Source organism: Phyllobates terribilis, unplaced genomic scaffold, assembly GCF_046119375.1.
Source record: "Phyllobates terribilis strain yellow unplaced genomic scaffold, ASM4611937v1 Scaffold_11__3_contigs__length_659146591, whole genome shotgun sequence".
Classification (NCBI taxonomy): Eukaryota; Metazoa; Chordata; class Amphibia; order Anura; family Dendrobatidae; genus Phyllobates; species Phyllobates terribilis.
In genome coordinates this window covers 431,388,171-431,400,438 of record NW_027362771.1, presented here as the reverse complement: position 1 = coordinate 431,400,438, position 12,268 = coordinate 431,388,171, and positions in this window count along the sequence as shown.

Sequence of the window (12,268 nt, the reverse complement as noted above, 5' to 3'; positions counted from 1 at the left end):
TTTATATGCTTGACTACTTGGCAGCATGTTTACTTGTCCTTTATTTATTATTCTACTGATAAAACTGTGATTTTATCAACACTACACTAAGCAGCCCAGTAAGTGATACATGACTGGAATGAGAGTCTCTGTCTTTACATTATGCTGCTCTCAGATCAAGTGACAAAAACTTGGTGACAGATTACCTTTAAACCCTTCACGACATTTGACGTACCTATACATCATGTTCGTATGGTGGTTCCAGACAGATGAAGTATAGGTACGTCATGGAGATCGATTGCAACATTTAGGAGGCTCAGAGAGGGAGGGGGCTCCCTCTCCAGTTCGATTGGCGCCTCAGTGATGTAATCGCAAGGGCCCAATCGTTATCATGGCAACCCGAGGTCATAATGACGATCTCAGGGTCTGCCAGCAATGGTCAGTATAACAGTGCTAGTGCATTACAATGCATTATACCAGCGATCAGAGTGATAAAAGTTGACGTCCCATAGAGGAACAAAGTAAAAAATTGTAAAATATTTTTTTCATTATTTTGTGATTTTTTTTTTTAAAAGTATTATACCCATAAATACGTATTTTTATGTAAAAACAAAACTAAACAAAAAAAGTAAACATATTTGGTATTGCCACATCTGGAACAACCTGATCTATAAAACTGTCCCATTAGTTAACCCCTTCAGTAAACACCATAAAAAAAACAAGTAAAAAAATGATGCTTTTTCATCATATCGCTAATCAAAAAGTGGGATAAAGCGCGATCAAAAAGTTGAATGTAAATAAAAATGGTATAGCTGAAAAAGCAATCTTTTCCTGCAAAAATCAAGCTGCCTTAAAGTTCCATCAGAGGAAAAATAAAAAGCCATAGCTCTCAAAATACAGCTATGCAATAGCGATTCTTTTTTCTATAAAACAGTTTTTATTGTGTAAAAGCGGAAAAACAAAAAAATTATATAAATGTGGTATTGCTGTAATCATACTAACGCGAAGAATAAAGCTGCCTTATCAATTTTACCACATGCGGAATGGTATATATATATATATATATATATATATAAAAAAAAACTGAATTGCTGGTTTTTGTTCATTCTGCCTCCCAAAAATCGGAATAGAAAGTGTATATGTGCCTGAAAATGGTGCCAATAAAAAACGTCAACTTATCCTGCAAAAAGGAAACCCTCACATGACTCTGTCGGCAGAAATATGGAAAAATTATAGCTGTCAAAATATGCCAAAAGCATCTTTTAGTGTGTGATACTAACCAAACATAAATCTGGTATGATTGTAATCACAACAACCCAAAGAATAAAGTCTAATCACTTATACCGCACGAGGAACCGCGTAAAAAATAAATAAAAAGTAAAAATTTTCTGACCTGCTGTTGATTTGTTCATTCTGCCTCCCAAAAAATTGCTCACATTTATCCTGAGCTCTACACTGAGCGCTTACACCAAGAATAAAGTTTGGGTCGGGTACCAGAAATCGAACTTCCACGGGTCCACTCATCCCTAATTGTGATCCAAAATGTTATGAAAAATGTTCCCAATAAAAGCTTCAAATCAATCCACAAAACAAGCAAGTCTCCACTCAAGTTTGTCATCTGTTAACAGAAATATAGCAGTGGCATCCACTTTACTGGTGACACAAAGGCACTGAAAAAGTGAAATGGCTCCAGAAAAGAAATTCAGCGAATTCTGAAATCCCAAATCCAAATGACCCCCAACCTTCTGAGTTCCAGTGTGCCTAAACCACATTTAACGTCCGCATGCTTGGTATTTCCGTAACATTGAGAGCCTGCTTAATTTACAGGTGAATATATGTCTCCAGAAGCACAAGCTAGGCATAATGTACTGGGCACTACAATGTTTAGGCACTACAACGTACGGGTGCTACAATGTATGGGCACTACACAGACAGATTTGCAATTTTCACTCAGTAAACATCCACTGCTGCATGCTTCTGGAAAACACCCATGCAGTCAAATTGGCACTATATCTGCAGATAAATTCCCAAAGGGGTATCAAAATTTGGAGCTAAAACAACATTTTAGTGGTAAAAATTTAACTAATCTTTCTTCACTGTCCAATGGTATGAAACTCTGTGAGGCACATGTGGTGTCAACATGCTCACTGCAGACCTGGGTGAATTCATTGTGAGGGGGGTGTAGTTTGTAAAATGGGGTCACTGTTCTGGCACCTCAGGGGCTCTGCCAATGTGACATAGCGCCCTTACACCATTTCAGCAACATCTGAACTACAATATGGCACTTCTTCCCTTATGAACTTTGCCCTGTGCCTCAAAATAGTTTTTGACCAGGAGAAATTGATAACAAATTGTACCATTCAATGTCTCGTTTTGAAAACTAAAAACTTGGGGCCAAAGCAACATTTTAGTTGAAAAAATGGTAATTTCCCATTAACTCAGCCCAATGTTATACAATTCTGTGAATCTCCTGAGGCTTACAAATATTCACTACACCCCTAGATAAATTCCTCAAGAGGTGTAGTTTCCAAAATGGGGTCACTTGTAGGGTGTTCCGCTGTTTTGGCATGTCAGGTGCTCTTCAAGTGTGACATGCCATCCACAATCTATTCCAGCCTAAATTGTGCTCCAGAATTCAATTGGCGCTTCAGAGCCCTGTTTTATGCCACATATAGGGTATCACTGTACTCAGGAGAAATTGCACAACAAATTGTATGATCCATTTTCCTCTGTTACCCTTGTGAAAATGAAATATTTGAAGATGAAGCAACATTTTTGTGGGGAAAATGTATTTTTTCATTTTCACAGCTCAATATTATAAAATTCTGTGAAGCCCCTGTGGATTTAAGGTGCTCACCACACTTCTAGATAAGTTCCTTGAAGGCTGCTGTCAATTGGCGCTCCTTCCCTTACGATCCCTGCCATGCGCCCAAACAGTAGTTTTCCACCACATATGGGGTATCGTTGTACTCAGGAGAAAGTGCACAACAAATTGTGAGGTCCATTTTCTCCTGTTACCCTTGTGAAAAAAGAAACTTGTGCTAAAACAACATTTTTATGGTAACAAGGTATTTTTTCATTTTCACACCTCAATGTTATAAAATTCTGTGAAGCATCTGTGGGTTCAAGGTGATAACCACAGCTCTAAATAAATTACTTGAGGGGTGTAGTTTCCAAAATGGAGTCACTTGTGGGGGTTTCCACTTTTTAGGAACATCAGGGGCTCTTCAAACACGACATCGTGTCCTCTATCTTTTCCAGACAATTTTGCACTCCAAAAGTCAAATCGAGCTCCTTCCTCTCCGAGCCCTGCCGTGCGCCCAAACAGTAGTTTTCCATCACATATGTGGTATCAGTGTACTCAGGAGAAATTGCACAATAATGTATGGTCCATTTTCTCCTGTTACCCTTGTGAAAATGCCAAAATTGGGGCTAAAGCAACATTTTTGTGGGAAAAAAGTACAATTTTCATCTTTTTCTTCCACATTGGTTTAATTCCTGTGAAGCACCTGAAGGGTTAATAAACTTATTGAATGTGGTTTTGAGCACTTTGGGGGGTGAAGGTCTTAAAATGTTTTCACTTATGGGTATTTTCTGTCAAATAGGCCCTTCACAGTCACTTCAAAAGGGATGTGGTCCCTAAAAGAATTAGTGTTGCAAATTTTGATTGGAAAAATGAAAAATTGCTGATAAACATTTAACCCTTCTAACTTCCTAGCAAAAAAAAATTATGTTTCAAAATGACACTGATGTAAAGTAGACATGTGGTAAATGTTATTTATTAACTATTATGTGTGATTATAAATATCTGGTTTAAGGGCATAAAAGTGGCAACATTTTGAAAATGTTTGCCAAAATTCTGATATTTTCAAAAATAAATGCAAAAAAATATCAACCTAAGTTTACCACTACCATGAAGTACAATGTGTCACATAAAAAAAGAGTCTGAGAATCACTGGGATCGTTTGAAGCGTTATTACCTAATTACCCCATTACCAGAGTTATTACAATTCTGACTTGTCATAACAAGTCAGAATTGTAAAATTTGGCCTGGTCAGGAAGGCGAAAAGAGGCTCAGGGGTGATCTTGTAAGTCATATCAGTTGTAAATGCCTGATAGCTGTGGGCCTTTCCACTGTGACCTCCTCTATTGGGGATATGAGTGGGCATGAGATGGCACATGTATTTATTAGTCAGTGCAATCTTTGGATTTGCTATTCTTGATTTTGAATATTTTAAAATAAAATATTGTATTTTTCAAGAGGATATGTAAACAGGGCAAACATGGATAGTTTGTGTTCTAATTTTTTCCCATGTATTCATGTATGCTCTTTTTATGTTGTTAAATCTGCCATATGGTTCCAAAGAGATGGACCTTTATATTTAATGCTACTTCTTATGGTATCTACCAAATGGGTATTGCTCATAGGGTAATTATGCAGGCCACCTGAAGACATGCTCCTAGAGCAGGGTTCCCCAAATCCTGTCCTCAAGGCCCACCAACAGGACGTGTTTTCAGGATTTCCTTACTATTACACAGGTGATGGAATTATTGCCCGTGCAGGTGATGCTATTATCACCTGAGCAATACTAAGGAAATCCGGAAAACATGGCCTGTTGGTGGGCCTTGAGGACTGGAGTTGGGGCACCCTGAAATAAAGGATAAAAGAGGAGGTTTGGGTTTTTTGGGGGGGATACTATATAGTTCATTTCACCATTTATGGAAAACATTGTGTGGGCAAAATAACATTAAAAGTGGATAGATGTCATCCCATGCACATTTTGTTATCCTCTATGGTGAAATGGTTTTTATCCGTTCAGACTCTGCATTTTTTCTGAACAACAATAATGATTCATATCATGACAGATTAAGATAAAGAGATTCTAAAAAAAAAAGACAATAAAGAATGTTGAACAAAAAATTGCAAAAATAACAATTTCTATGTGGAAAGGAAAGATAAATAAAAAAATAAAAAATGTTTTTTTATTTATTTATTTTTTTTGTCTTTATTTCATTCTTTTGTTTGCTATGTGAAACAATGTTTAAATTTTAGAATATTGTGTATGTTTTGATATTTAATATGTTAATAAATAAATGAAGAAAAAAAAAAGAAGTGACAAAAAAAAAAACGAGGCTGCATTGGTCACTCGCGGTCATGTCTCACGAGCGATGACGTAACTGACATGAGTCATGACTGCGAGTGACCTATGTAAAACGAGGCTGCATTGGTCACTCGCGGTCATGTCTCACGAGCGATGACGTAACTGACATGAGTCATGACTGCGAGTGACCTATGTAAAACGAGGCTGCATTGGTCACTCGCGGTCATGTCTCACGAGCGATGACGTAACTGACATGAGTCATGACTGCGAGTGACCTATGTAAAACGAGGCTGCATTGGTCACTCGTGGTCATGTCTCACGAGCGATGACGTAACTGACATGAGACATGACTGCGAGTGACCTATGGAGCCTTGAGATCGAGGCTCCATAAGTCACTCGAGGTCATGTCACCGCTTAGCATTCTGGCTCTCGCGCTGTACTCCGTGAGACCCGGCAGTGGCTGCTGTTCCAGTGTATGGAGCCCCATTCTATGAACAGGGCTCCATACACTGGAAGATGGAGATGGGGATGGGCATCATTGAAGGACCTCCATGTGGACTACGGCGGACTGGTGTGTTTTTTTTTTTTTTAAATAAATGGGTGAAAGAAGGAAATTGTTCGGGAGTTTTTTTTTTTCAAATAAAAGATATATTTTTTTGTGTGTTTATTTATTGTGACTACGGGGTTAGTAATGGGGGTATCTGACAGACGCCTCTCCATTACTAACCTGTGGGGTTGATGTCAGCGCCAGCTGCTGACATCAACCCCACAATCCCATTACCGAGGCTAAGCGCCAATCCAGTAAAGTTGAACTTGTTTAATTGAACCAGGTGTCTGTCCCCTGATGTGTCTGCAGCTGGTCCTGGAACTGAGGACATGGAGACAACGAAAGCCTCCAGCCTGCAAGTGAGTGTAACGTACCTTACACAGCACAACATATATGGACTGGAACACGATTTTCTTGTAATGTGCCAGGGCGAAATGGAGCAGCAGCTAGCCCACGGCTACCGTCCTGTGGCACTTACACCTGCACCATAGAATCACTGACTGTTAAATAGGGGACAGTGAGGCACACCTGCACAGCGCTGATTCCACTGCGCAGGCGCGAGACTTCGAGCACTACGTGGATGATGGAGAGACGTCATCCACTTTCATGCACTTATAAGAGGCGGCGTTTGAAGGGACCGTGGCAGCGTTGATAACAATGTGGAGACACCCATCGGACTGGACGCCGCAGTTTACATACAGCGCAGGACAAGTATAAACACTTTTTCTGAGGTATGCAGGGGCATGTCTGAGGATATAAAGGGGTTGCAGAAACCACATTCTTCATGATCTTAAGGGTGATGGGCATAGTTTAAAAAAAAAAAAAAAAAAACTAGTGACAGGTTCCCTTTAACATTATGCCATTTGAAGACTAATACTTATGTATAAGGGGTAACATCGCTGTTTCGAAGCTGCATATGCAACTATCCAATTATTTTGTATCTACAAGGATATTCGTAGCTACTCACATTTCAGCAAATGCACATGAATAGATTTTAGGGCATTTTTACTGACTATTTAGGCAATTGGTTCCCAGAAGATGAGATCTGCTGCTGTGAATTATGCAGGAGATAAAATAACCCATTGAAACAAATCTCGACACATTAAAAATAATCTGATAAATCTGCTAATATACAAAAAATAAAGTCTTTCTCGTGTTTTAAAAAGTCATGTTATTTCAAATGCTTGTAGAAAATCTCACCATTTAGGTAAAATTCTGCTCTAGACAAAAGCAATAAAGGACAAAAGCACCATCTAGAGGCTGCCAGGAGTCATTTCACATCCATTATTTGCATGAATTCTCTTTGTTCCTAAAGCGGAGCTCCGAAATGGACATGTGAACTAAGACTTACTAATATGTGGAGAAGAAATTTAAAGTGATTTGCACTGAACATCCTGAAGGGAGTATGTATCCTAGAAGGCATTCAAATCTAGATTATGAGAAGGTATAGATGTGCTTCAGAAACTTGTGCCTTTTTCACTTACGTTAATACAATTGACCTAAATCACATTTGCATATATGTGTCATAAAGATATAATTTTTTGATTTTCAAATAAACTCATGGATGGTATTGTGTCTGGGGGCTCTTTGGATCACTGAAATCAAACTCAAACACCTGTGATAATTAGCCTGCCAGGTGAGCCCAATTAAAGGAAAACTACTTAAGGCTATGTGCCCACGATGCTGAATTGATGCACATTTTTCCTGAGCGTTTCTGCCTCTCCCTGGCAGAAAAAAACACATGCGGATTTTACATGGGTTTTTTCTGCCAGGGAGAAGCATTTTTTAAGCGTTTTTCGCATGCTTTTTGTCAAGCGCTTTTTCAAGCGATTTTGAGCATCACTTGGAAAGTGCTTGACAAGCTGATTACACAATATAAATCCATGCAACTGGCATGGATTTATATTGTGTGACCAACTTATGCTCCTTTAAATGCAGCATCAATAGTGAAAAAATAATTAAAACCTAAAAAATAAAACATTATACTTACCTCTCCGGTGGCGTCTTCGACGTCTGAAAGGACCTGCGGTGACGTCATTTAGTCAGCTGACAGCTCACGCGACCTTTTCAGGCTGTCAGCTGACAGCCTAAAAAGAACTTTCCACATTAAGCAGGTCACAGGTTTCCAGCAATATGGGAAAGAAAAAGGATCTCTATGCCTCCGAAAAGAGTCAAATAATCAAATGCCTTGGACAAGGTAAGAAAACATTAGATATTTCATGAAAACTTAAGCATGATCATCGTACTGTGAAGAGATTTGTGGCTGATACAGAGCATAGATGGATTTGTGCAGATAAAGGCATAATGAGGAAGGTTTCTTATCGGATTAAGCAAGGAGCTGCTAAAATTCCATTACAAAGCAGCAAACAGGCTCTCTGGGCTCTCCGATGTGGGGGAGTTAGGGGACATATGCCGTGGCAGGCCACGGTCTTGGTTTGAATTCACCCAGTTGAAGGACTTCCTCTCAGGTATTTCTTTTAACAGACCGACCCGATTTGAGTCCTTAATGCTGTCTACAGAGGGCCCTACCCACACAGTCTCCTTGCTTTATAATTTGATCCTGGAAAAGGTATCTATTGACACCCCTAGCTTTATTACAGCATGGGAGGGAGACTTGCAGACTACCCTCCCTGAAGCTGACTGCCTGAAGATCTTTACCCTTACTCACAAAATCTCTGTCTCTTGCAGATCACAAGAGAAAAATTATAAAATTTTAACACGTTGGTATAGGTGTCCTGTGCTTCTCCATAAATTCAATCCTGCAATCCCAAATACATGCTGGAGATGCGACAATGAGAAGGGGTCTATGCTTCATATATGGTGGTATTGTAGGCTTCTGCGTCCATTTTGGGGTGCGTTTTTTAATGCCTTTCGCTTGATGACGGGTGTCCACTGTGAACCATCCCCTCAAATTGCCCTCCTTTCATTGATTCCTGGGTCTATAACAACCATAAAGAAGGGAATTCTGAGGTTCTGCTTAGTGGCGGCCAGAACAATTATCCTCCGATACTGGAGAGCGGTGAGGGTTCCATCTGCGGTTGAGTGGGCGTCCGAAATGGATAGATTGGGCTGCATGGAGTCAATGATGGCTCAAGATAGCGACTCTGTGACCGTTCAGGGCCAACCATGGTTCCTTTGGGAGACATTCAAGGTGAGCTTAGAGTTTCGGGACTGGTTAAGTGAGTCCTCATAACCGCCATATAAGGTAATCGGGACCGAGGCTGGTTTTGCCCCTCCACCCCTTTTTCCCCACTTCCAATCTTTTGTCTCTATTTCTTTTCCTTTCTCTTTTCCTGACTTTGTTTCTTCTTCACTGTCCTTTTCCTACACAATTTAAGAATGTTCAGTTTAAAATTTACTAAGTGGTGTTTGGACAAGATGATTCCAACCCGAGATATCTAGGATTACAAGTTTGATTTGTTTCTTCATAAAGTTGCATTATACCTGAATGTGAATTCACATGTATTCATATGTATACTATTTTTCTTGATTGTTGCATCTTATCTTTGACAAAATTTTAATAAATATATTTAAGGAAAAAATAAAAATAAAGCAGCAAACGGGTATTTGAAGCTGCTGGTGCCTCTGGAGTCCCACGAACCTCAAGGTGTAGGATCCTCCAAAGACATGCAGTTGTGCATAAACTAACTATTCGGCAACCACTCAACAGTGCTCACAAGCAGAAACAATGGCAGTGGGCCCAGACATACATGAAGACTAATTTTAAAACACTCTTGTTTACTGATGAGAGCTGTGCAACCCTGGATGGACCAGATGGATGGAATAGTAGACGATTGGTGGGTGGCCACTATGTCCTGAGAAGGCTACAACATCAGCAAGGAGGTGGTGGAGTCATGCTTTGGGGCGGAATCATTGAGAAAGCTGGTAGGTCCTTTAGGGTTGATGAAGGTGTTAAAATGATCTTGGCAAAGTATATAGAGTTTTTGACTGACCATTTTCTTCTATGGTACAAAAAAAAAAGAACTATGGCAGTCGTAGTAAAATCATCTTCATGCATGACAATGCAGCATCTCATGCTGCAAACAATACCTCTAGTCATTGGGCATAAAAGGAGAGAAACTCATGGTGTGGCCACCATCCTCACCTGACCTCAGCCCTATGGAGAACCTTTGGAGTATCCTCAGGCAAAAGATCTATGAGGGTAGGAGGCCGTTCACATCACAACAGCAGCTCTGGGAGACTATTCTGATATCCTGCAAAGAAATTCAAGCAGAAACTATCCAAAAACTCACAAGTTCAATGGATGCAAGAATTGTGAAGGTGATAACAAAGAATGGCCCCTATGTTAACATGTATCTGCTGTTAACCCATTAAGATGTTTTGATTGAAAAAGCTTTTGACTTGAGTAAATGTGACCTCTTAATGCTGCAAATTCAACAAATCACCATTTTCATTGTAGTTGTATTGTAGTTCATGTGCTTTTACATTACCCTAGTATTTGTACAAGAACATTTCTTCTTATGAAAACCAAGCAATAAAAACTGATATAACTCTCTTACTACCAGTACACTATTTTGTCCGGATTTCATATTAGATGGCCACTTTTCAGAAGTATGGTACATTAAAAATTCCTGACACCATCTAGAAATAATACATATCTACATTTTTTTCTAAAGCAGTTATCTAAGGAAGAACCTATCCCCTATCACAATCATTAGTCATCAATATATGATTACTGGGGACCGCAATACAAGAGTCTCCTGCATCCAATAATCCTCGCTGCAGCATGATCACAGTCACATTCTACTTTAATTAAAGACGATATCATCACTTCTAGTGCTAATGCATATCTCGGGGCAGTCTGTGCAGGGTCAATTATCATTATAATAATAATAATAATCTTTTTATTTATATAGCGCCAACATATTCCACAGCGCTTTACAATTCAGACATTATCATCACTGTCCCCAGTGGGGCTCACAATCTACATTCCCTATCAGTATGTCTTTGGAGTGTGGGAGGAAACCGGAGAACCCGTAGGAAACCCACGGGGAGAACATACAAACTCCTTGCAGATGTTGTCCTTGGTTGGATTTGAACTCAGGACCCCAGCGCTGCAAGGCTGCAGTGTGGATCAATGGATGTTACAGGAAGTGATTATGGCACATTTTACTTTCAAAAAATCCAAACCAAGGGAAAAGATTCTATTTAGCCCGAACAACCTTCTTAAAAGAATTTTCTGTTTTAAGAAGAAAAGTCTGCCAAATGATCAGGGTGCAGTGCCCACAGTCTTGATTCCACATGCATGCGAATTGCACACCAGCAGTCCTGTGCCGACTAGTCTATTCTATTGAGAGAAGCTGAGTGAGTCTAGTCGGCATGTGAACTTAAGCTTACAAATTGCTATCTAGAGGTTGTCAGAAGATATTTCATATCCATTTTTGCATGAATTCCGTTTGTCTGTTTTTTAAATGGACCTCTCCCAAACAGACATGTGAACAAAGTCTTACTAATGCATGGAGCAGAGATTTAAACTAATTTGCACTAAAGATGCTAAAGTGAATATGTATGGAAAGAGGATGGTGCATTTTGACCTCTCAGACACATAAAACAAATCCAAGCTATGAGGAAGTACAGACGTACACATAAGCTACTTAATGAATTTAGCTTAAATTACATCTGCTTGAAAGCCACAGCCACTCGTTACCAATTTAACAACTAATGAAGAGTTGACAATTTTGTGCACAACCTGTCTTGCAAAAAAACAAACCTGTCTCTTTTGACTAAAAAATAATAAAAAAAAGGTATGGCTCATAGAAGGGGAGGAATTGCACCTAAATTTAGCGACTTATGGTGCTTTGATACCAGTTTCCCACAGCTCTGAGTACTGAGCTGGGGCTGGATTTCTGCAGAGCGGGGGCATGATATCACAATTCGGCTAATTGATGACGAACTGTGGAGACCCCCTACACCTGAAATTTCACTCTAGTCCCTGATTGGAATGAGGTTTCTTGCGCAGCACATGAAGGCACACACCACTTGTCAGGTGCTTCAGATTTAGGAGCATCTGACTCCATCATGCCCGCTCACCAAGATCGGCGTGAACAACCCTAAAGCCCTAAGTTTGTGTCAATTTCAACCCGATCCACTGTCTAGGACACATCAGTTAACTGCAAATCCACAATTACGTAGAAAATGGTAATTCACAAATCTAAAGACCAACTTCAGTACAAGAACATTAATGTTTATAATAATGGCCTCCTAGCTTTCTCAAGATCTACCAAATTTCTGCTTGTGCCAACCTGACTTATGATATTAATGTCCTTGTTACAGATTAGTCCCACCAAGGACATATGCAGGGAGTTTGTATGTTCTCCGTGTTTGCGTGGGTTTCCTCCCACACTCCAAAGACATATTGATAGGGAATTTACAATGTGAGCTCTGATGGAGACAGCAATGATAATCTCTGTATAGCGCTGTGGAATATGATGGCGCGATAAAAGCAAAGCATAATAAATAAGTTTGCTGTCAACAAAGTGTGTGTATGCAGGAAAGTATGACATCTAAGGAACCCAATGAATTTCAATAAAATCCTTACCCGGGAGCATGGAGGACACAGCGCAGATAATGTATCTAATGTCAGTTATGACTGACCCAATTTTCAATACAAAGTCTACTT